Consider the following 26,870-nt stretch of genomic DNA (forward strand, 5'->3'; position numbering starts at 1 on the left):
TTGGCAAACCTCCTTCTCTTAGAGTCCTTTTTAATCCCAAGGCAAGGACACAATATTGTTAACTGGAAACATGTTGACATATTGGACAATGAAGAAGAATTTAAAACCTATCCTTGGGGACGATTGTCATATAACTTGACATATCAATTTTCCAAAATGGGTTCTTCTACTGAAAAGGATTTTGTATGCCTTCAAGGTTTCCCTTTGGCACTAGTTTATTGGACATTCGAAATAATACCAAAACTTTCAACAATAGATATTAGATTTGGAAGAAAAATTTGCAATCAAAGTCCAAGAATAATATCATGGGAGTGCTTATAACCTGATCATTGGAGAAATCTTGAAGAGAATATCTTTCAAAGAAATGATGTAAGTATTTTCTATAATTTCATAACCTTGTTTTTATTACTTGCAATTGTTTCAAACAAAAAATAGATTGTCAGCAAAAGGTAATTATCTAAGTCAACAAAAACAATTTTATTTTTAGGAATCTTATACACAAACACAAGAGATTCAAATACAAGATCATTTTGACGATATACAACTTCTACATTTAAAAACCCCAAAAACACAAGAATTAACAACAGTGTTCGAGGAAGAGGATGGGAAGGAAAAGGTTTGCTTCGTCTCTTAAGCTATGTGTTTTCTCTGTTAAGCTACATATTATCTCTATTAAGCTACATATTTGTTGGGATTGGTGTCCTACTTCTCCCGGAGTCTCGTAGTTTGTAAATATTATACACATTGTTATGAATAAAATAAGAGTTGTTTTATTTGCATTTACTCATATCCAATAAACAAAGCTCCATGGTTATTGTATGTAAACTTAAGCATGTATATGAGATATACAAGTGAATCATGCCTTAAATGATAACCTAAAAACGTCTGTAGTATAAGAATTAAAGAGGGATACCTGATCCTTGTGACACTACGAAGATGGTCCGTTGTTTAGAGGTTTATAAGTGTTGTGAACTACTACAGATGGTTGATCCTGACCATTCATGTAGACATGCAAGCAGGGGTGTCCTATACAAAGAGTTTGTATAAGACCGGACCACAAGATGAATAATCTCTTTATATAACATCGTTGATACTTGAGACTTACATCTCACCTAAATGACCATAAGTAATATGACCTTAATCCTGAGTGTTTTGGAAACTCCTACCTTTGAAGGCGAACTTTGATTAGTATGGGTGAGAGTGGCTAGATTGCCAACTCAACAAGCCTACCTTTTTGGGGATTTGTCTGATTGAGGAGCTGGGAACTCAGTTACACAAAATGGAATTCACTTCTTTCCCGAAATAGGGGTAAATAGATAGATTGGTCCCTTAAGGGTTGATTTCGGGTCTTGAATATAGTGGCCACAACCTCTCTTTGGAAGAGAGAACTCAATCATAGTAGAACTATGACTTATGTTCATTAGAGGAATTAGTGGTACTTAAGGAGTTAGATGTAACTACAGGAGAAAAACAATAAATTGGCCCAGCTGTACTTACGAGCGATCTTTGAAGAATTATTGCACTGTTGATTGGTTGATATGGACACAAAATATATATAAAGTGAGGAGAGTGAAGTTGTTGGTCTCTAGTGGAGTGCCCGACAGTTAACGGATGGTGGATCCCGTGACTAAAAAGTTTAGTCAGTTATTCACGTACCATTGGAGCTTCAAGCTACAGGTCCATAAAGTCCCTTTGGTAGCTCAATGGATTCAAGTTGAGAATTAGTTCTTAGTGTTGTTTTGAAATGTTCAAATTGACAAGAGGAAATTCGATTATATATGATATAATCGGTGTGGTGTATGAGACACATCAAGTGGAGAATTAATGTAAATATGATTTACATTAAGTACCATAAAATAGAAAAATAACTATGGCTTATACGTTTCATGAGATGAAATATTAAAACTATAGGTTATAAATATAATATGGTAAATTGGTTATCATATATATTTTTAATAATATTAATTATTTGATAATTATCTCTTTTTCTCTAAGAAACAATTGAGTGAGAGGTTATTGGTGGTTTTATGGTAACCGTGAAATAAAAGGAAAAAGGTTTTACTAATTTTAAAGGGTTGCTACTTTCGGAAAGAAACTCACAGTAAGGCTATCAAGTGAAATTTTTTCACTAAGCGATAGCTTATAGATAGACTGAATGATCGTGGAATGTCACTATACGATAGTTCACTCAGCTGGTTGAAGCTAAACGATCGCAGGGTATTGTCTATACGATAGGCTTCCATCTTCTACACGATTGAACACATCGTCTATACGATAGACAGTGTCATATCCCACTTGCTTAATCATCTACACGATTGTTGTTCCTCCAGTCTCTTCCTCTAACCAAGTTCATACAGAGGCCACAACTCCTGGATTCTCACACCGAGAATATGAAGGAAACCATTGTGGTGGTGTCCTCACACAACTCGATTGATATCGAGGTTCTAGAAGGCGCTCGTTAGGTTTGTGATCGTTGAGTTCGTTGTGTTCATGTTGTCGATCGTGCTGTGTATTGGTCATTGTGTTCGAGGACTGAAGTGTTGTTCTTGGACGCATTGTAGACCGATCGAGAGAGTTTGAAGAATGAGTCTTCAAAGGTATGATACTTTATCCCTTGATTATTTTAAAGCATGTTATAATTTCTTGTTGTTGCATGACCTATAAGTTTCCATTTCTTGTACTGTAATTGTTTATGTTCAATTTTGAATGGAATTTGGAACGATCATTCTGCTGCTCATGGAAATCCTTATGTCTAATTTCCTTCAATTGGTATCAGTGCTAGGTTGTTCTGATATTCCTAATTTCACTTCTGTTTTGAACTTCTTTTACAGTCATGGTGGGTTTTCTGCATTGCGTCTAAGTGTTAAATGTGTTTGTGGATGGATGTTAATGAATGTTTATAGGTTTAATTGCTTCTGTTTAAAGCTTTCTCTTCAATTACAAAGTGTTAATTTGTAAGGTCCCCTTTGGGGCATAATTAACATGCAATTGATTCTGTAATTCAAAGTGTTTGAGTTGGTTGAGTCGTTCGTGATGAAGTTTTGAAGCATGAAGATGCGGTTCTCAGTGAGGAAGAAGATCAAAGGTTGATCGTATCATGTAGCCTAAGGTAAATGATCGTTGAGATTTGACTAAACGATTGTGTAGAATTTTCTTGCGATCGTGTAGTATTTACTAAACAATCGTTTAGCTATGTTAAACAATGGGGTAAAGTGTTTGCTCTATCGCATAGCATTGGTTGCCCGATCGCGTGGACGCTGGAGGTAAACGATCGAGTGGGAGCATTTGATGCTCATCGTTTAATAAAAGGCGTACACACTTGTTGGGAATATCCTAGAACTCCCAGTTCGTATTAAACATTCTATTATCAATAAAATATTATTGAGTAATTTATTCAATAAAGTTGTTGATTTTGTATTCTATTATGAAAATCCAATAAACATATCCATGACTATAGTGTGAATACTTTAACTTTATGTGGTGACATAAACAGGTTCAAGTTAATAGTATATAGCCTAACTGATCTAATAAGTATATGGATGAAATTTGGTATCTCATCCTAGTAACACTATTAGATGCGACCCATTTTGTAGGTAATACAAATGATATGATCCACAGATCATTCATGTAGAGACATGTGAGTGGAGGCATCCTATGCAATGAGTTTGCATATAGAGTGGACCACGAAATAGTCACTTTTCTTTATAACAATCGTTTACTGTTAAAACTGACTATTTCATTTTAAGTAACCTAGAATAACTCGATCATAATCCTGAGGTAGCTATGAACTCCTGTTTGTTCGAGATTATTCTTTGATCTGCATGGGTGAGAGTAGTCAACGCATTACTCAATAAGACTTCCATTTTGGGGATAAGACCGGATGAATAGCTGGGGACATAGCCCTGCAAGATGGAATTCACTCCACTCGATTTAGAGTTAGCAGATAGATTGTTCTCTTAAGTACTGATTCTAGGTCTTGAATAATCGAGGCCCTGCCTTCTCATGATAGAGAAAGGACTTGATCCATAAGTATTATGAATCAACTTGTTCATTAGAGGGTTAGTGGGAACTTAAGGAACGAGATGTATTCACATGGGTAAAACGGTGATCTTGACCCAACTGTAATTACGAACGACTTGTGAAGGATCGACTTACTGATCATATATCAAGTGGACATAATATATCTATAGTGAGGGGAGTTCAACTATGGACTTTAGTGGAGTGACCCATTAGTTAACGAATGGGGGTTAATTTGTTGTAATGAGTTTAGTCGATTAATCTCGGATTGTTAGAGCCCATGATTTGTAAGTCTGCGAGGTCCCCCCTACTAACTCGTAAATGGATTAGCTTTAGAGTAGCATGAGAGGTTAATTTGTAACGTTCAAATTAGAATTAAATGGAATAGGAGAATTTATATTTAAATATGATTTAAATATATGAAGGTGGATTTGTGTAAAATTAATTTAATATTTGATATTAAATTAATTAGAATTAGTTTAATATCATTTATTAATTTTATTAGAAAATTAATTTATGAATTAATTTTACAAAATTAATAATATTTTCAATTTTTAAAATCAAATTGATTTTTTAAATCATTTGGTTTGAAAAATTGGAAAAACAACACAAAATAGAAATTTGGTTTTTTCAATTAAACCTTCAACTAACTCACACCAAACCCACTTCATATGGCTTCAATAACTCCAAGCATGAGCTACATCTCATGCAGCCATCTTCTTTGCATGAAAGACCTGCAATAAATAAAGAAGATTGGAGTGGAATTGAGGCATGCATCTAAAGAGTTTTTACAGAAAATTTTGGGCTGAAGAAATTGTTCTTCAAGTGGGTTGTAGTAGTGAGCTCTTCTCAAAGTTTTTTTCATTCAAGCTGGTTTTGAGTCCCACAACTCAATCTAAAGCTCCAAGAGATTAGTGGTGAAGATCTTGAGGTGGTTTACAGCAAGTTTTGGAGAAGATTACAGCTGAGAATCAAGATTTTGAAGAGTTCTACAAAGGTATGGCTTCAAACCCTTTTGTGATTGATGAGCATGCTTTAGTTACTGCCAAAATTAATGAATTAGAGTGTTTATTGATCTTGTTGCTTCCACTGCATGCTGATATACTCTAACAGCACTAAAAATTAATGAATTAGAGTGTTTAGCATGCCTCATCATATAGTTATTAACTACATGATCACCCAGTATACGAAACCTCGAGCTTGCTCAACGATCGTTTAGACGGTTGTGCTTCACCGCATCGTTGGCGTTTATCGATCATTTAAGGCATGCATTGCTCGTTGCGCACTGCACGATCGCGTGCCTCATGCTTCATTGCATAGTAAAGGTACACGATCATTGCTAAACGATTGTTTAGCTCAGAAAGCGTTGATAAACGATTGAGTAAAGTGTTTACTCTTTCGTGTAGGCAATCACAAGGAGTTTGGTACATATCAGTGGAGACGCGGACTTCGATCGGACGGTTCAAGACCCGGTTCGCCTGTTTGAATCGGAGACTCTTTGCTATTTGTAATAGTTAGCTTTTTTTTTTTTTTTTTTTTTTGAGGATTTTGAGGCTAATTATCCCGGTTCATCAACTTTTATTTAATGTACATAAGATGTATGTTGGTTTATATGCCATAGTGTATGACATAGATTTGAAACCCACCTTAGGTTGTGCAATTATTCATGCATCATATATTATAAATGTTATAATATGGCATGATGAAATTACAAGAAAGCATATGCATGCATCACGAAATATAAAAGTTATATTTATGCATGCAGTAAGCATATTCATGCATCATCTTTATATTATAAGCTTTATAGTGTAATGGTGAATGGAAGCATGTTTGCTTGATTGTATAAGTGTTATATAAAATTAGCAATGAATGAACAATGCATGGAGCATGACACTTAGGCTAATTTGTAAGCGTTATGAATGCCTTGTATGTGTTTGCTTCGCATTTTGGATGATTTTAGTTGTTTCCGGTTATAAGCGTTATAATGGAAATTAGAACTAAAATCAATAAGAAAGAGTTGCATGCAGACTTAAGCGAACTCATGTTTTAAAAGGGTTTTAATATTGGATTGAGATAGACCTAAGTTCAAGATTCTAATGGGATTAGTAACCTAAGTTTAATCTTTTAAATTGGTTTAATAGGATTAAATTGATTGACATAAAAGATTAAAATTGTATTGTATCTATCTATAAGGGACCTTTTTTCGAAGGCTGTTCTGTCTAGGCTGGGTACTTAAGCTGACAGAAATAGAAGACCCCTACCTGGGAACCTACCTGGAAAGGTGAATTAGATAGATTTGTTACAGGCGTGCGACAGTTGATCAAATACTTTGTTAAAGAGTTTAATGAATGATGATCAAAAGTTGTTCAACTTTCCATAGTTAGAGTTACTTTTTGGCAAACCTAAAAAGTCACTTAGTTAAAACTCTCAACTGTGTTTTTTCTAAGTAAACTAAACCCTAGGTTATAAAATACTCAATGGAAGGAAGAGATATATATGATATGTCAATGATTCTACTCACGTTTCTCCTTGAATGTTCATGTTGTGAGATTCATGCTTGGCCTCATGGGCTCTGGGAGCATCCCCCTTCAAATGATGTTTGCATGAGTCAATATCAAGGTGGACGAAGAGAGTGTTTATAGTAAGTGGGTGAAGGATGTATGTCAACATTTCTTGTGGTCTCCTTCATTGGTTCGCACTGTGAGATCTTCTTGCACTGCCTCATGGCGCCCTAGGAGTGTCCCCCTTCAGATGGATTTTGTGCGTTTGGTCAATATCAAGGTGTACTCCAGAAATGGATAGGGTCATTTAGTTTTTGCTCCAATCGGATTTTTTCCCTTCGGATTGGCTGCTTGGAGATAAACTCTAGGATCTAAAATGAAGAGTCACACTTACGGGAAATTGTTAAACAAGTTAATGATTTCTTGACCAAATCAATGATGTCTAGTCATTATAGGAGCAAGAGTTGTTATGGTATTAATGGCTGGTTGAGAATGTCTCAATTCAGAGGAGGGATAAATTTACCACCCTTCGACGATTTTTGTCCTAAACCTTTGAAGCGTTATCGCGAAACTGGATGTCACTCGAGGTTCATGTTAGTTTTGTTAAAGCATATTGGATGTTGTATGTTTTTCAACGAGTATTTGCTTAAAATCTAATGTAGATCAATGTGTCTGTTTTTTCAGCAACATGTTTGATTTTCCGTTAAATCCCTCAAGTTTAACCGGTTTCATACAGTGGAAAGAGTCTTGTAAAACGTATTTCATGGTAAACGACCTCAAATTTGTCATGGTTGAGGAGTGTCCTCAAGTTCCGACCCTTGGTGCACCACAAAGTGTTCATGATGCATATGAGGTACGAATGAAGGCTAATTCATTGGCTCGACTTCATATATTGGCTAACATACTTGATGCTTTGGCCAAAAGGGTTGAGAACATGGTCATTGCATGTGAGATCATGGACTCATTGCAAGAATTGTTTGAACGTCGGTTCTTACTTTTCGAGCACAAAGAGATGGATGACAATACCAGTAGTGTCAGTTCCCAAGATAACCTCTAGGAAAAGAAAGCAAGTATTGCTGACTCTGTTACAATTCATTGACGAGAAGTGTTCTCTAACATGGAACTTGGAGCTTATTTAGGTTCTAATGTTGATCCCACTACTCTCCAAAAGAGGAGGAAGTTGAAAGATAGTAAATATGATTTATTGGTATAAGAGACGTGTTTGGTAGAGAATGATGATTCTGCCTGGATCCTTGATTCGAGTGCTAAATCACGTCAATTCCTCTTACTAAGGATTCAGTTCCTGGTAAACGTTGCCATAAGAAGAGATGACTCTTCGAATCAGCACAGGTAAGATTGTTTCAGCTGTTGCTGTAGGCAGGCTGAAGTTATTTTTGGACAAGAAACGTTATCTGTTATTGGATAATGTTTTCGTAGTTCTTCATATCAAGAGGAACTTAATCTCGGTTTCTTATCTTATTGAACAATGTTATACCGTCTCTTTTCTGAGAGTAAAGTGTTTATTTTCAAGAATGGGATGGAGATTGGTTTTGGTTCAATGGAAAATAACTTGTATGTACTAAGGCCGTTAGTCATAAAAAGCCTTGTTTAATACTAAAATGTTCAGTACGACGACAACAGCTAAAAGATCAAAGCTTTCTCATAAGGAAAACACCCATCTTTGGCATCTAAGGTTAAGTTATATCAACCTCAATAGGATTGAGTAATTGGTGAAATGTGGACTTCTAAAGGGTTTAAAAGAAAACTCCTTGTCGATATGTGAATCATGCCTTAAAGGCAAGATGACCAAACGACCTATTATTGGAAAAGGTTATAGAGTCGAGGAAACCTTGGAGCTTGTACATTCAGACCTCTGTGATCCAATGAGTGTTAGGGCTCGAGGTGGGTATGAATATTTCATCTCTTTCATAGATGATTATTCAAGGTACGGGTATCTCTACCTAATACAACGTAAGTTTGAAGCCCTTGACAAGTTCAAGGAGTATAAGGCTGAAGTTGAAAACTTGTTAGGTAAGAAGATAAAAACACTACGATCTGATCGTGGTGGAGAGTATATGGGCCTCCAATTTCGGATCTATATGATAGAACATGGAATTACGTCCCAACTCTCGGCCTCAAGTACACCTCAGGAGAATGGTGTATCAAAAAGGAGAAACAGAACCTTGTTGGACATAGTTCAGTCTATGATGAGTTATGCTCATCTTCCGACTCGTTTTGGGATTTTGCAGTGGAGACTGCATGTTATATTATGAACAAAATTCCCTCAAAAAGTGTTTTTAAAACACTTTTTGAGTTGTGGAGAGGTCGTTGAGATAGTTTACACCACTTCAGGATTTGGGGGTGTTCAGCCCATGTGCTTGTGACTAACCCAAAGAAGTTGGAACCGCGTTTGAAAGTTTGCCTCTGTAGGCTACCCCAGAGAAATGAGGGGTGGATACTTCTATGATCCAAGTGAGAATAAAGTGTTTGTTTCTACAAATGCTATTTTCTTGGAAGAAGACCACATCAAGGATCATAAACCACGAAGAAAGCTTGTTTTATATGAGATTTCTAGTGAGACTACTAAGGGTTCAACGAAAGTTGTTGAACTGATTGATAGATCAACATGTGTTGTTGAGGTCGGTTCATCTAGTCAACCATCTCAAGAGTTGAGTCTGTCTCGACGTAATGGGAGGGTTATAAACCCACCAGAATGCTACATGGGTTTGACTAAATCCCAGAACATCATTTCTGATGATGGAGTCAAGGATCCATTGTCTTTTAAGCAAGAAATGGAGGATGTTAACAAAGATGAGTGGATTAAGGCCATGAACCAGGAAATGGAGTCTATGTACTTCAATAACGTCTGGGAACTTATGGATTAGCCTGATGGGGTAAAATCTAAAGGGTGTAAGTGGATCTACAAGCGAAAACGAGGTGTAGATGGAAAGGTGACCTTTAAGGCTAGACACGTGGCAAAGGGTTATACTCAGGTCAAGGGAGTGGACTATAAGGAAACTTTCTGACTTGTTGTCATGTTAAAGTCTATCAGGATACTTCTGTCCATAGCCACATTTTATGATTATGAGATATGGAAAATGGACGTCAAGACTACCTTTCTTAATAGTAATCTTGAGAATACCATCTACATGGCTCAACCAGAAGGGTTCATTGTTCCAGATCAAGAGTAAAGAGTCTGCAAGCTTAATAGGTCCATTTATGGGCTGAAACAAGCGTCTAGATCGTGGAACATTAGATTTTATAGTGTGGTCAAATCATTTGCCTTTGATCAGAATGTTGATGAGCCTTGGTTTATAAGAAGATCATCAACAACTCAGTAGCTTTTCTAGAACTGTATGTGGATGATATCCTACTCATTGGGAATTATGTAGGGTTTCTGACTGACATTAAAAAGTGGCTAGTCACCCAGTTCCAAATGAAAGATTTGGGAGAGGCGAAGTATGTTCTAGGGATCTAAATTATTCTAAATCGTAAGAATAAGAGGTTAGCCTTGTCTCAAGCATCGTACATCGATCAAATGTTGATCAGGTACAGGATGCAGGATTCCAAAAGGGGTTTGTTACCCTTCTGACATGGAATCGTTTTGTCTAAGGATTAGTGTCCTAAGACACCTCAATAGATTGAGAAGATGAGACGGATTCCCTATGCTTCAGCTGTTGGAATCTTAATGTATGCAATGTTATGTACTAGACCTGAAATTTGCTATGCAGTAGGGATTCTCAGTTGTTATCAGTCCAATCCAAGATTAGATCACTGGATAGCGGTCAAAACGATCCTCAAAGATCTTCGGAGAATGAGGGACTACATACTCGTGTATATATGGATTTGATCCTTACAGGATACACAGACTCTAACTTTCAGACTGATAGAGATTCTCGTAAATCGATAATAGGGTCAATGTTCACTCTGAATGGAGGGGTTGTAGTGTGGCGAAGCATCAATCAAGGATGCATTGCAGACTCCACTATAGAAGCCGAATACATAGCCGCTTGTGAAGCAGTTAAGAAGGCTGTTTGGCTAAGGAAATTCCTTACAGATTTAGAAGTTGTTCCAAATATATCTTTGCCAATCACTATTTATTGTGATAATAGCGAGGCTGTGGTAAATTCGAAGGAACCTTGGAGTCATCGTAGAGACAAGCATATGGAATGGAAATATCACTTAATCAGGGAGATTGTGCATCGCGGTGATGTGATAGTCACGAAGATCAAGGCGAAGCACAACGTTGTTGATCCATTTACAACGGCTCTCACGGCTAAAGTGTTCGAGGGTCATCAAGAGAGTATGGGTCTACGGGACATGCGACATCTTGTCTAGAGCAAGTGGGAGATGATACTAGGGTATAGAGTATGCCCTAGTTTATTGTATATTGTACTTGTATTTTTCATGTATTGTACATTAGTCTCCTGAGGCATTAGGACAAGTGGGAGATTGTTTGGATTGGTGTCCTAATTCTCCCGGATTCTCATAGTTTGTAAACATTCTACACATTGTTACGAATAAAATAAGAGTTGTTTTATTTGCATTTACTCATATCCAATAAACAAAGCTCCATGGTTATTATGTGTAAACTTAAGCATGTATATGAGATATACAAGTGGATCATGCCTTAAGTGATAACCTAAAAAGGTCTGTAGTATAAAGATTAATGAGGGATACCTGATTCTAGTGACACTATGGATACGACCCGCTTTTTAGAGGTTTACAAGTGTTGTGAACTACTATAGATGGTTGATCCTGACCATTCATGTGGAGATATGCGAGCGAAGGTGTCCTATACAAAGATTTTGTATAAGATCGGACCACGAGATGAATAGTCTCTTTATATAACGTCATTGATACTTGAGCCTTACATCTCACCTAAATGACCATAGGTGACATAACCTTAATCTAGAGTGTTTCAGGAACTCCTACCTTTGAGGGTGGTCCTTTGATTAGCATGGGTGAGAGTGGCCAGATTGCCAACTCAACAAGCCTACCTTTTTGGGGATTTGTCTGATTGAGGACCTGAGAACTCAATTACACAAGATGGAATTCACTCCTTCCCTGAAGCAGAGGTAAGTAGATAGATTGCTCCCTTAAGGGCTGATTCCGGGTCTTGAACATAGTGGCCACAACCTCTCTTTAGAAGAGAGGACTCAGTCATAGTAGGACTATTACTTATGTTCATTAGAGGGATCAGTGGTACTTAAAGAGTTAGATGTAACTACAAAGGAAAAATGGTAAATTGGCCCAACTGTACTTACGAATGATCTATGAAGGGTTATCGTACTGTTGATTGGTTGATATGGACAAAAAATATATTTGTAATGAGGAGAGTGCAGCTGTCAGTCTTTAGTGGAGTGCCCGACAGTTAACGGATGGTGGATCCCGTAACCAAAGAGTTTAGTCAATTATTCACGTATCGTTGGAGCTTCAAGCTATAGGTCCATAAGGTCCCCTTCATAGCTTAATGGATTCAAGTTGAGAATCAGTTCTTGGTGTTGATTTGAAATGTTCAAATTGACAAGAAGAAATTCGATTATGAATATGCTTTAATCGGTGTGATGTATAAGATACATCAAGTGGAGGATTAATGTAAATATGATTTACATTAAGTACCATAAAATAGAAAAAGAACTATAGTTTATATGTTTCATGAGATGAAATATTAAAACTATAGGTTTTAAATATAATATGGTAAGTTGATTATCATATATATTTATAATAATATTAATTATTTGATAATTATCTTTTTTTCTTTAATAACCAATTGAATGGGAGGTTATTGGTGGTTTTATGGTAACTATAAGATAAAAGGAAAAAGGTTTTCCTAATTTAAAAGGGTTGCTACTTTCGGAAAGAAACTCACAACAAGGTTATCAAGTGAAATCGTTTCACTAAGCAATAGCTCATAGAGAGACTAAACGATCGTGGAGTTTCATTATACAATAGCTCACTTAGCTGGTCGTAGATAAATGATCGTAGGGCATTGTCTATACGATAGCCATCTTTTACACAATTGAGCACATCGTCTATACGATAGACTGTGTCATCTTCCACTTACTCAATCATCATCACGATTGTTGTTCCTCCAGTCTCTTCCTCTAACCAAGTTCATACAGTGCCCACAACTTCTGGATTCTCACACCGAGAATATGAAGATAACCATTGTGGTGGTGTTCTCACTCAACTCGATTGATATCGAGGTTCTGGAGGCCATTCGTTGGGTTTATGATCGTTGACTTCGATGTGTTCGTGTTGTCAATCGTGTTGTGTAGCGGTCATTGTGTTCAAGGGTTGAGGTGCTGTTCTTGGATGCATTGTAGACCAATCGAGGGAGTTTGAAGAATGAGTCTTCAAAGGTATGATACTTTATCCCTGCATTATCTTAAAGCATGTTGTAATTTCTAGTTGTTGCATGACCTGTAAGTTTTCGTTTCTTGAACTGTAATTGTTTATGTTCAATTTCGAATGAAATTTGGAACGATCATTCTACTACTCATGGAAATCCTCATGTCTGATTTCCTTCAATATTTTCATGAAAGTCAATTAGATATATCACTAGGTCTATCACTACCCATCAGTGATGGACACTAATTGAATTTTATCAGTGTCTATCACTAACAGAAAATTCTATGACTTTCTTAATTCTTATATAACAATGACACATTGCATTGTATTGTATTATTGCAGCAAAATGAATTTGAAGTCGTAGAGCATCTGGAAAAAATTGATGATGATCAGAAAAAGGTAAATATCTAAGTTGAAATCTAAATGATAGACTTTTAATAGGAAATGTTTTTTACTGATATACATTGATAGGATTCTATCAGTGTTTATCAGTGGTAGACATTCCTGATAGAAGTCAATAAGGTCAATCACTGGCCAACAGTAATAGACACCGATAGAATTCTATCAGTATCTATCAGTGATAGACATTCATGATAGAAGTAAATGAGGCCAATCACTGAACTGATGGAATTCTATCAGTGTGTGGTATATTTCTATAACTTCCTTAATTCTCATGTTTGCAAGAAAAATAATTTGAAGATGATGAACATATGGAAACAACTGATCATGTTTAGCAAATGGATAAGGTAAATATATAGACACAATGAACAAAAATAAAGCGATAGGTTGTCTTCTTAAGTATTATAGAATTTTAAATCTATTGCAGGAAGTTGAGCTTGAAGAAGAAGAATTTGATCTATTTGAAAAAGAAGAAAAACAAACAAAAAAAAAAGAAGATCAAAACTAAAAAATGAGAAAAAGGTAAATATAATTAATTAAGCATTATTTATAAAATACTATCAATGTCTAACACTATACTATTACTTTATTTATTACAACCTGTTGATAAAGGAAAAAATGTTGTTGAACAAGAAGAGCATGTTGAAGAACAAGTTGTTGAGGAAGAAACTAAAGAAGAAAATGACAATAAAAAGAAAAGAAGACATGAAAATAAAAGAAAACAACCAACAGAAATGAAGGTAACCAAGAGTTGTTGTTGTCAATCATATCTAACTAGAAATTTGTGCATATTAATTGATATAATGATGAATAGAGTGATATTGGTCTATCACTAGACCATTATCACTGTCTATCAACAGAATATAGTGAGAGATTTTATGATAAATCAATTTGTTTGTCACATATATATTCATATATTTATTGATACATATATATAAATAGTTGATGATATTATGATATGTAGTTTTCAAATTCATTTAACTTTATTTCTTGTTACTATTATTTTAGGTTGTTGAAGCTGCAAGAAAAGGAAAACGTACAAAGTTTAGACCAAAAGTATTAGATGAAGACAAGAAAACTATCAATGAAAGGCCCAAGAGAGAAAGGAAACAAATAGCAAAGGCAAAGGAAACGAAAAAAACATCTCTAAAAAAGAAGAAAAACACCGAAACGACTTCATTGATGGACAGTGCTCCAAGCTTTAGCTTAAACATCTCTCAAATAAACTCTCAAATCAATCTCAACCTTCTCAATCTGAATTTCAACCTTCTCAAACTTAATGTTAGAACTTGATTTTAGAATGTTATTGAAAAAGACTACAATACTACTAACAATGAACTATGTTATTTTGTGAATGATATTTTGTGAATGTTACAATACAAGTGACAATGAACATTGATGGTAGAACTACATCTACAAGAATTCTAGTTTATACTAATGATGTTATCTGATGTGATTGTATCAGTTTTATAAACTTTTGTATATGTGTTGGATAAAATTCTATCAGGTACATGATGAACAAACCACTATCAAATATATGCCCAATGTAATTCTATTAGGTACATCATGAATTTTATCATTGATAGAAAATGATAGAAGTCTATAAATTTCAGTTAGTGATGGTCTATTAAAGAAGAACATGATTGTAAGCTCCATCTCACTTGGAGAAAGAACTGCTTGCTGGAAATTATTTTTAATTGTGAGTTTAATCCAAGAAAATATGCAATGTTATTCTATGTCATGGTAGGCCTTTGCTCTCCTTGAGTCCTCTCGACTTCACAAGACATCCCGATATTTATATAATATCTACTACTTTTTTGCATTATCTGTTGGACCTATTTATGGAGCTTTGTTTCTGGTTTATTCTATGTACGAAGAATGAGGAAGTTGGATCACCATTTTTCTCTTGAGCTATTTACAAGAGTTTAAGCAAACCTTTGGAGCATTTTTGCAAGAGTTTGATGTTGATATTGTTGATTTACTTATCTCAAACTATTTTTTAGTTTGATATAAATATATTTAAACTACTATCAATGTCTATCAATGTTTAAATATATATTATATACTTTTGAAGTCTATCAATTTCATAGTTTACTGATAGACATTGGTAGACTTCTATCAGTATCTATCAACTCTCAACTAAATTACTATAATGCTATAATGCTTCTAGTTTTTATGCCAAAAAATGAATCAATCATACATAATCCTAATATTGCAACAACTTTTACATAAAAAATGAAATCAATAAAGAAATTTTAATAACCAAAACTAATATACTGTATCAGATGGTAAAAAGAAATACTAGCTTTCAAATTGACCATTAGATAAGTTAAGTATCAATATCCATGATTAGTTCATCAAGTATCTTCATTTTCATAATAGCAGTGATATATATTGATTGAAAGATATCAGTGGATATCAACACAATGGTATATCAGTGTGTTTAAATGATAGACATTGATATAAATCTATCAGTGTCTATCAGTATGTATCAGTTTTTGTATAAATGGGTATATCATCTGTTTCAATCTAGAAAAGGAATATAAACAAAGAAATTCAAGAGTTTCATTCATATAAAGATGGTGTTCCATTCACTTACAAACTCAATAATAGAACCAACCAAGGGCAAAAATAACTTTCATAAATTCTAATATCAATCTATTTAGAAATAAAAGGGAAATAATGAACTATAATGATTACATCATTGACTAATTAGACAAAGTTTGCAAGTCCTAGAATTGCAACCTTTAGAATGGCAATGATTACATCTTGATGAACTACTTTTAACTTCACCTATAGATGGAATCCTTTTTTTTAGGTCTTTCTGTTGAACGTTTAAAAATAAGAGGTAATGTTCTAAGATCATCATCTAAACCTTCCAATCTGAATGGACTTTAACAGGTCGAACATAACCCATATATGTCCATGACAACGTGTTTGAGTAATAATAATTAGATACATAGTAATAAATATCCATGTTAAGCAGCCGAAGAACAGCAAGCGCATGAGAGCATGGAATTTCTTCAAAATCCTATACTCGACAGATATAAGATCCCAAATTAAGCTTTACTAGGAATTGTTTATCACCATCCATTAGTGAGTGTTCAACGTTGTCAATAGGATGAACCTAATAAATAAAAATGGGAAAAGAAATCAACACATTACAAACATACCAAACATACCAAATATACAAATAAATAAAAAGTTGTAGAAATCTATCAATATTAGGGTGATAGACTTCTATCACCATCTATCGGTGATAGACCGTGATAGACTTCTATCATAGTCTATCAGGAAGTCTATCATTGATAGATAGTGATAGATTTCTATCACGGTCTATTAGTGATAGACAGTGATATAAATCTATCACTGTCTATCACACTGAATACCATTCTCCTATCAATTTTATAAAGAACACTTACCATGAAACTTCTTGATTGTTCATGTTGGTTGCGTAATATATTCTCTGCCCAAGGAGTCAAAATGGTTGTCATTGACAAACTAGCTTTCCTTCGATCATGAAACCATTTTTGCAGTAAACCTCTAATTGCATCAAGTAAACTTGCAACCAGTAAGTTCCTATTCTCTTTCAAAATAGAATTCATACACTCTGAAGGGTTTGTTGTCATCATTTCATACCTTATTCTTCGAGAATATGCACGAGACCACTTCTCAAATCCTACATTAATAAGGTAACTTCGAATATTTGGAGAAATTGACTTCATAGATCTCATATCAAACTCGAAATCATCAACAATATAAAATTTAGCACAACTAAAGTAAAACTAGTCAATCAAAGGATCTTTGAACAACTTCTTCAAATTTCGCAGAACATGTTGAATGCACACATAGTACTCAACATTGTTAAACACACTTAAGACACCCTTTGGAATGCTCAAATATCGATCATAGACAATGACTAAATGTTCTCTAACCCCGAATAACTATTTCCATGATACATCATTCTTAGAATCGACAATAGCAAACGCAAGGGGAAAAATATTATTGTTACCATCTAATGTGGAAGCTGATAGTAGAGTACCACCAAACTTAGACTTCAAAAACGTGCCATCAATGGATATGGTAGGTCTATAGTACCTCTATCCCTTAATAGATGCACCAATAGCCATGATACAGAATTTAAAATGTCCATTTTCATCAATCTTTAAAGCAATGTACGTTCCTAAAAAAATAAATGAAAACAATTGTATTAGTCACAATGGTAACAAATCAATCATTGTCTATCATTGGTAGATAGACAGTGATAGACAATGATGCATAACTATCATTGATAGACAGTGATAAGACAGTGATAGATGACTATCACAGTCCATGTACAATACACAGTGGTATAAAATTTATAAGAAGAATACTTCATTTGAAATAATACCTGGATTCATTTCTTTTAACCTTTAAAAAAAACTGTGGAATCAAGCTATATGATTCAGCTGCATCATCATTTAATGATCTTAATATATGTTCTTTTGCCCTCCAAGCTTTTTGATAACTAATATTAACACCAAGCTTAGTACGAGGCTTATGAACAATATCTCTAGGAAGGGAGTGATCAGTAGAAATAAACTTAAAATCCTCTTTCAAGCAGTCCCCAGTTACAGATGAAGAAGATTGCCTATGACAAATTTGAGTTGTATTCATTGTACAATTATGGTCGGAAATATACTTTCTAAGCATCCATAACTCACTCTTCTTGTACCGAGCTGCTCGAACATACCATTGACAGCCTTCTTGCAAACATTTCAACTCAAGCGACTTTGAATTTGACCGTATAATCCTAAATTGAAAATTAATATTCACTGTAATTACATAAAAACACTTAGACAGTATTTCTTTACTTCCAAATACATCATTTTTCTTCAAATCACCATTAAAACCAACATTTCGTATAACTTGAACATTTGAAAAAACTAGAAGAACCTAAACATAGCAATCTATCACCACCTCCACCACTAATACCACTGCAAGATCCTTCTATAGAATGATGACTAACATGAGCAACTAAAGGATAGAGTTTTATCACTTTCTATCATTGATAGACAATGATAGATGTCTATCACTGTCTATAAGTGCAAAGCTCTATCCTTGTGTATCACTGATCACTGTCTATCAATGATAGACAATGATAGAGCTCAATCACAGTATATCAAGCACAGTATATCACTAGTGATAGAGCACAATCACTGTTATAGAGAGTGATAGAGTTCTATCACTTTCTATCAGTGATAGAACTATATTATTGTCTATCACTGATAGAAAGTGATATAACTCTATCACTTTGTGTAACTTATAGACAGCGATAGATGTGTATCATTGTCTATCAGTGGTAGAGAAATGTTTGCATCCATACATAGTTATATAAAAAACTATCTATCTACACAACAACAATTCAAAAATAAAGAATAATAAAGTGATAGAGTGGTAGAGTTCTATCACTTTCTATCTATCACTGATAGAGCACTATTACTTTATATAACTGATAGACAGTGATAGAGATCTATCATTGTCTACTAGTGGTAGAGAAATGTTAACATCCATACATATTCAAAGATCCATAAATGAAAAAAATGTATATAATATAGATTACTGCAATAAAAGGAAAAAAAGATTGTATAAGAAAGATGTTAATATGTATATAGCTCAATAACTTATATAAGTGATATACAATGATAGAGCTCTATCATTGTGTATCACTTATAGATGGTGATAGAGTGTTATTACTGTCTATCAGTGATAGACAATGATAGAGCTCAATCACAGAATATCACTGATAGACAATGATAGAGCTCAATCACAATATAGCAAGCACAGTATATTACTAGTGATAGAGCTCAATCACTGTTATAGAGAGTGATAAAGCTCTATACTTATCTATCACTGATAGAAAGTGATAGAACTCTATCACTATCTATCAGTGTTAGAAAAACGTTCACAGTCATACATATTCATACCAAAAACTATATATATGCATAACAACAAATCAAAAATAAAGAATAATAAAAATTAACAAAAGATTGAAAAAACACAAATACAATAACCAAATTGATAGAATTCTAACATACTGAAAATCTAAAAAAATACAAGAAGAAGAACAAGGAAGGCTATAAATAATCTGAAAACCTAAAAAAGAAGAGAATAATAAGAAGAAAGAGCACAGGACAGAAGAAAAGAAATTGGGGAGAGCGAAGAATCTATTATCAAAGAATAGAAGAAACCATTATCAAGGGGGAGGAAACCGTAGATGAATGGTGCATAAAATCAAAGAAGAAAATCAAGAAAGAAATGTACACTTACAAACACAAAAAAATAGAAGAAAAAAATCGTACCGTGATCGAGGAAGAATTTTGATGAAGAAGATCGACGAGGAAGAAGATCACGGTATCGAGAAGGAGAATGGGCGAGGAAGAAGATCACGACGTTCGATGAGGAAGAAGGAAAAACAACATTCAACAAGGAAGAAGATCAATGCATTCAACGAGGAAGAAAGAATAACAGAGTTCAGCGAGCGCGGCAAATAAAATTTGAAAAAAAGGAAAATCGGCGAGGAGGAAAATCATGGTGTCGAGAAAGAGAATAAGCAAGGAAGAACATCAATACGGTGTTTGTAATTTGAGAATGGCGAGGATAAAAATCACGACATCGACAAGGAAGCAGAGTTCAGCAAGCGAGCGCGGCAAATGAAATTTCAAGAAAAGAAAAATCGACGAGGAAGAAGGGTATTTTTTGTAATTTGAAAAAAAGGAAAATTGGATTTTTTTTTTTTTTTTTGCTATAAATTGAAAATATTTTTGTTTCTTTCTTATTTATAAGAATTCCCCTAAAAAAAAGGTATGGATTTCAAACTCCCACTTCCACATATATATGTTTTAGAAAAATTGTTTTTATTGTCTTAACATTTCATTATAGAGTTTTTCATAATGCATGTTTTAAAATGAAATCCAATCGTTCTATACACTACTCAAAACTTGTAGAGGTGTTTGTTTCGAGAGTTGGGATTGGATGGATTAGACATCCTAAGCCCACCCTTCTTTGAGCAAGGATCTAGGAGGCTCTGACTTCTTACACCATTTTCTCATGGGTTTGATAGTAACATCATTCAAACCCATAAGTTACCTTTTTTCTTTTTTCTTTTTTCTTTTTTTTCCTAATTGGGAAGTTCATCGGTAACTTCTGGAAACCACTCTAATGACTTCCATTGGCCAACTTCGACTGCCACCTCTGACAACGACTGCCAGCCAATCTCCGACCACCAACTCCAGCAACTGCCATTTCCGACAACTCCTCCGACAAACATTTTTGTTAAATCATTCCAAAAAGGCTCATAGGTTAATTACAATAATATTTTATAAAATATACTTTCTTTTTCTCCTAATCGTTTTTCTCTTTTTGGAGTTTTTTTTTAATTTTTATTATTATTAGATTATCTTTTTTAATTCTCTCTCTTCCTTTTTTTCGTTTAAAATTAATATTTCCTTCATTTTAGTAGATTAATTTATTTTCTATTTGTACTAATTGAAAATTAATCACTTATTTATTGAGATCTTAAGTATATGTCAAATATAATGGTAATATAGTGAAAAATGTAAATATACATCGCATATATTATTGTTTATTTTTATTTTTTTTGGCTTGTTTACAAATTGTATTGTTCTTGCACTTATCAAATATACACTAATTTATTTATAGAAAATTCAAATATATAGTGCAATATATATCAAATATACCTCGTTTTCTCCTTCAAAGATCCTCGTCGATATTTTTAGAATTTTTGAGATATTTTTATTATTTGCATAGGTTATGAAAAAAAATTGTCTTGGAAAGTTCATAACTGCAAGAAATTTTCCTTTCATGCTAAGAGCTAAAAATGTAAATTTCATCAAATTTTTGTGTAAAATAATAGCACTTTAGATTGCAATTGTATAGTTAGGTAGATTTATTTAGGCTATATGTATAGAAAACCCTAATTTAATTTAATATTTTCATTTTTTTTTTTGGTTAATCATTTTAACTAGCTAGAAAATTTAGGATTATTGTTTAATCATAAAATGTTGGTAATAAGTTAGCACCAAATAGAAATTAATACTCAAGTTTTATGATTTTTTTTTCTCAAATGTAATTTTATAAAAAAAAATTATAATTTTTTAGTAATTAAATTTAAGAATTATACTAGTTTATTTCAATTTGAAGTTATCATGATACAGTAAAAAAAATTTATCATTTTTCAAATTAGTTAAAGTGAAAAAAATCTATGAAGTCTTATCTCAAAACCTTGTAAAATCAAAATATCAAATTACTAAAACAATAAATTCAATAAAATTATAAAAAAAAATTAGTTACATGTCTATTTAAAAAGAAAAAATAAAAAATAAAGCAAATATTCTTCTAAATTTGTTAGTTTATTTTAAAATTAACTATATTAAAATAATGAAGATGATAGGTTTAAACTGATCTAAAATCTAACCATTGATTAAATACAACAAACTATTTCACAAACTCACGATTTATAAATATGCACTTCATTTCCAAGCTTCCTAAATCTATACTCCAAAAATATGCTCCTTGAACCCAAATTCACAAAATCTGCACTCTAAATATAGTTTTTTTAAACCTAAGATGCCTTTAAACCTCCCAGCCTAACCCCAAGCTTAAGATTCCAAATTTGTGCACCAAATGCCCCCCTTAATATAATTAGCCTAGATTACTTTCTCAGTCTTTCTTTTTCAAGCTGAGAAAGGTAAGAAATTATTAACATTTAGAGAAATTTGGTGACTAATTAAGGTTTAGCTTATGATTGTTGTAGTTTTTTTTAAAAAAAAATAGTGACAACTATACTTAAAAAAAAAAATCAGCTATAGAAAAAATAAATTAATGTTCGGTAAATTTCACTTGAAAACTGAAAAGGTGGGTAGTATTCGGTAAATAAATGCTAAATTATTTTTTAGTACAATAACTAAAATAGACCTATTATTAATTTTTTTTATAATTTATAATTCTAAATAATTGTTTATAATGATAGATTTTAGATGAATTTTCAAAAATAGAAAAATAAGGGAAAATATTTACACAAATAACAAAATTTAATTATAACTGTGATAGACATTGTTAGCAATGTATATCACAGATAGATACTGACACTACAAGAAATCTAGCCTTTTACGACTAAAAATATTCATCACTAAAACAATATTTCGTTGCAAAAAATGTTTAGCGACAAATTTAAATCATTGCATGCTTTAGTTGCTAAGGACCAGTCATTGAATGTGTTTTGCGACTTTTTGGTAGAAAACATCGCAAGATGCGACGATATGATGAAAAAGTTGCATTATGCAACATTGATTAAGAAGTCCCATAATAGACGTTTTCAAAAAGTTCCATTATGCGATGTTGATTTAGAAGTCGCACAATGCGATGTTTTTGAAAAGTCGCATTATGCGATGTTCGTTAAGAATTCGCACAATGCAACGTTTTCGAAAAGTCGCATTATGCGATGTTGGTTAAGAAGTCGCACAATGCGATGCTTTCGAAAAGTCGCATTATGCAACGTTTACTAAAAGTAGCAATATGACACATTTTCTAAACACTACAAAGATTCTATGTTCATTGCATTGCTCACTATTATATGTTCTCGATGTAATAATTTTGCGTCATTTTAGTTACATCGAAAAATTTAATAATATTTTTAAAAAAGTATATATTGCAAAATGTTTATAAAACTAACCATATCCACTACGACGAAAAAAAAAAGTCTAAAATTAGTGATCTTAGAAAAAAAAAATTCTACACATAATTAGTCAGCACCTAATTAGTGATCTTTTTAAAAAAAAAAAGTCCAAAATTAGTCATCACCAATAAGCTCCAATTTAATCCTACACACCTAATTAGATACATATCAAATTATTTCCAAATATAATTCACAGATTCTCAACTATTGCAAAAGTTAAATATCAAACTTAAAAAAATTCACCGTTTATATAAAATGATCAATTTATTTTATATTATGAGTCATAAGTTGGTCTAGAACATAATTACGACAAACTTAATTCACATAATTTCAACCCTATTTATCACAAAAAAACTCATCATGTCACAACAAACATAAATTTTCATTAAGTAAACCACATAATAACAAACATATAACATCTACAAGTAAAAAATCATACATATTTTGTAATTCTTTTTTCTCTTCTCCTCTACTCCCTTCCCATCCCACATTCACAACAACAAATACAAACATATAACATCTTCCACTATTTTGCAATTATCCGTTTTCGAAAAGTCGTATTATGCAACATTTACTAAAAGTCGCAATATGAGACATTTTCTGAATACTACAAAGTTTCTATGTTTGTTGCATTGCTCACTGTTGTATGTTCTGTTGGGTTTTATGTCCTAAAACTCATGTTTTGTAAACAATAAATTTATTTTGTTGTCAGTAAAGATGTTATTGAGTTTTATTCAATAAAGTTGTTTTTATAAATTGCTCACTTCGTTTTAGAAAGAACCTAAATCCAATAAACTAATATCCATGGCTATTACATGAATACTTGGATTTTATGTAGTGACATAAAAATGGATCAAGTTTAAGTAAATAGTCTAAATGGTCTATAGTATATGGATAAGGCTAGATAACTTATCCTGGGGATACTATCGAATGTAGCCAACTTTGTATTTAGTATAATTGATGTGATCCTGAATCGTTCATGTGGAGACATGTGAGTGGGGGCGTCCTGTGCAAATAGCTTGTATAAGACTAGACTAAGAAATAAGTCACTCTTACTTTTTAACGTTGTTTACTGTTTAAGACTGACTATTTCGAAGTGATGACCTAGGTAACTTTACCTTAATTCTGAGCTAACTATGAACTTCTGTTTATTCGGGATTATCCTTAGATTTTCATGGGTGAGGGTTGACTCAACAGCGCCGGCTCAATAAGCATCTCATTTCAGGGGTAAGATCGAGTAGATAGCTGGGGACATAGGTTGCAAGACGGAATTCACTCCTACCCGCTTTTAGGGATAGTTAGAGGTTGTTCCCTTAAATGTTGACTCCAAGTCTTGAACAAAGAGCATCATCCTCTCATTGGTCCGAGAGGGACTCAGTTTAGTGATTGGATCACAAACCAATTGTTCGTTAGAGGATTAGTGGGACTTAAGGAGCAAGATGAAATCTCGGGGGTAAAATAACGTTTGACCCAGTCGTTATTACGAACAACCTGTGAAGGGTTGACTTACTGATTATGGTTATATCGAGTGGATAGAAATATATCTACAGTGAGGGAAGTGCAACTACTACGCTTTAGTGGAGTGACCTAGTAGTTAATGAATGTTGGTTAATTGGATTAAAGAGTTAAGCCGGTTTATCTCATATCATTGAAGCCCATGATCTATAGGTCCATAAGGTCCCCTACTAGCTCATATCGAACTAAACCTTAGAATAGTGTGATGAACGAATTTGAAGTGTTCGAATTTGGTTTTTGAAGAAAAGCATTAAATATATACGATATATTTAGCTTAAAGCTAAATTGTGAATTAAACATAAAGAGAGAGAAAAAATGAGATATTTAAATAAGATTTAAATATCAAGATTATGAATAGAAATTCATATTGATTGGGATTAGTGTTAGATTTAATGTTAAATTAAATTAATTAAATTGTTTAATTAATTATTTAATATTAATTTAATTTTAAAATTAATTATTAGAATTGATTTTGAAATAAAATGGAATTGATCAAAATTACAATAAAAGTCAAAATAGTTTACTAGGTCAAAATTGCATCAAAAGTCAAAATGGTTGACTAGGTCAAGAATACAATGAAAATCAAGATGTTGACTTTTTACTTTCAAAATCAAAAAGTCAAAATTGTTGACTTTGGACTTTGAAAGTCAAACTTTGACCTTTGACCATGTTAGTGGAAAGATCCAACAATTTAGAGTGAGAAATTCCAACTTTTATATTGATAAGTGTTGTTTTGAATTGAAGATACTTGCCCCACTAATCCCATTTTGAGTTAGTGGACTTTTTAGTGTCAAATTTTCATCAAACTCAAAGTTGCATGTTTTACATGATATGACCTATAAAAAGAAAGTTTTATGAATTTTAGCTCTCTTTGGCCAAGTGGATTTTTATGACATTATTTGTTAATCTCAACCTTATTTTCTCTCAAATTCTTAAACCTTTCCTCTCCAAATTAGTCACTCACCGGATTCCACCATCCCGTTCTAAAGTCGAAGAATAGTTGGAAAGACTCTCGTGGTGGTCTACAAACCGTTCCTGAGGAGATTGGAGTTGATTTGGAGAAAATTTGAGACTACAAAGGTTGTATATCTTCTATCCCTTTGTTCTTAAATTGCATGTTTATTCTTTGAAATTAACCTAATTAGAGTACTTTAGATCTATTATTTCTTCTGCTGTGCATATGTTCATTCCATCATGTTCTTGATGTAATAATCTTGCGACGTAACTAATAATATTTTAAAAAGTATATTGCAATGCAACTTAATCATACTATATAGTAAAAAAAATTTATAAAACCCACCATGTCCACTACCAAAAAAAAAAAAAATAGTCTACAATTAGTGATCTAAAAAAAAAAAGTCCACGTAATTAGTCATCACCTAATTAGTAATCTTAAAAAAAATCTAAAATATAGTCATCACCAACAAGCTCCAATTTAGTTATGCACACATAATTAGATACATATCAAATTATTTTCCAACATAATTCACATATTCTCAACCATTTCAAAAGTTAAATATCAAACTTAAACAAATTCATCGTTTATATAAAATGATCAATCCATTTTATATTATGAGTCATAAGTTGATCTAGAACATAATTGTGACAAACTTATTACACACAATTTCAAACCTAATTATAAAAAAAAAAAACTTATCATGTCACAACAAATATAAATTCTCAAACACTTCCCCCTCTCTCAACCACCTTTTCCGCAACAATGAAAAATATGAAATATCATTAAGTAAACCACATAATAACATATAACATCTTCTACAAGTAAAAAATTGTATATATTTTGTTATTCTTTTCTCTTCTCCTCATCTACTTCCCCCCCCCCCCCCCCCCCCCCCCCCCCCCCCCCCCCAAATTCCACATAAACATATAACGTTTTCCACTATTTTGCAATTATGCGTTTTCGCAAAGTTGCATTATGCGATGTTGGTTAAGAAGTCGCACAATGTGACGTTTTCAAAAAATCACAATATGAGACGTTTTCTAAACACTACACAGTTTCTATGTTCGTTGGTTGCTCACTGTTGTATGTTCTCGATGTAATAATCTTGCAACGTCGCAACGTTTTGGTCACGTCGCAAATTTTAATAATATTTTTAAAAAATATATTGCAGTGCGACTTAATCGTACTATATATTAAAAAAAACTATTTACTAAACCCACCATATCCACTACAGAAAAAAAAAAAATGTCTACAATTAGTGATCTTAAAAAAAAGGTCCAAAATGTAGTCATCACCAACAAGCTCCAATTTAGTGAATACACATAATTAGATAGATATCAAATTATTGTCAAACACAATTCATATATTTTCAACCATTTCAAAAGTTAAA

Source organism: Benincasa hispida, chromosome 10 (genome assembly GCF_027475165.1).
Source record: "Benincasa hispida cultivar pf3 chromosome 10, pf3_genome.v1.1, whole genome shotgun sequence".
Taxonomy (NCBI): domain Eukaryota; kingdom Viridiplantae; phylum Streptophyta; class Magnoliopsida; order Cucurbitales; family Cucurbitaceae; genus Benincasa; species Benincasa hispida.